We start from the raw sequence: 786 nt of genomic DNA, 5'->3' as shown, positions 1-786 counted from the left end.
GAACGCTAGACTTTCATAATGGATGCAGACTCAACCCCTCATCGTAGAGAGCAGCAGAGATCCAAAATCAGAAGCTTTTCTTTCATTATGGTGGCACAAAGAATCTTGAACACCGGATGTAGGGGTACATTACAACTCAAAAATAAATAAAAAATATATTTAGGGGTACATATGAGTGTCATGTGTGTCTTGAATTTTTGCCCTATTTCGACATGATTTGATCTTTCTGATGGTATACCTTCTCCAGCTGTCAGCGCTATTTCTAGCACTGCTTTGAGGAGGCTGTAGCTGCTGGAAGGAATCAGTACGGAATTTGACAACGTGAAGGTGGCCAGCCCTGGCAGCGACATGAAGCGGGTTTTCTTGTTCTGCCGATATACAAGGGAAGGGCAAACATTAAGAACTCTCTCCACGAACTCTTTATGCCCAAACCTCACTGCTATGTGCAGGCAATTGTTTCCCTCGTGTGTCAAAGAGAGAAGCTCCTCGTTTCTCTCCCCGGATTCTGTATCTGAGGATGAAAGATAACGAACATCTCTTGCCATAGCTGCTTTGTAGAGTTCTCTACTCATATGACTATCCATCTCCTGATCCCCGACTCCACAACGCTCACTCTAGCTCTTCCAGGCCAATTGAAAATTACTCTGCCGATATTTCCTTTGATGGTATCTGTTGTTCTGTGTCCCTCTAACATATAGAGGTGAAGAGAAAATAAAAAATAAAAAAAGTTAAAGTTTGATCAGAAAAGACTAAAATTTGGTTCTCCTCTACCTGATTAAGAGAAAA

Source organism: Macadamia integrifolia, chromosome 13 (genome assembly GCF_013358625.1).
Source record: "Macadamia integrifolia cultivar HAES 741 chromosome 13, SCU_Mint_v3, whole genome shotgun sequence".
NCBI lineage: Eukaryota > Viridiplantae > Streptophyta > Magnoliopsida > Proteales > Proteaceae > Macadamia > Macadamia integrifolia.
Note: the sequence above shows the minus strand (reverse complement) of the source record.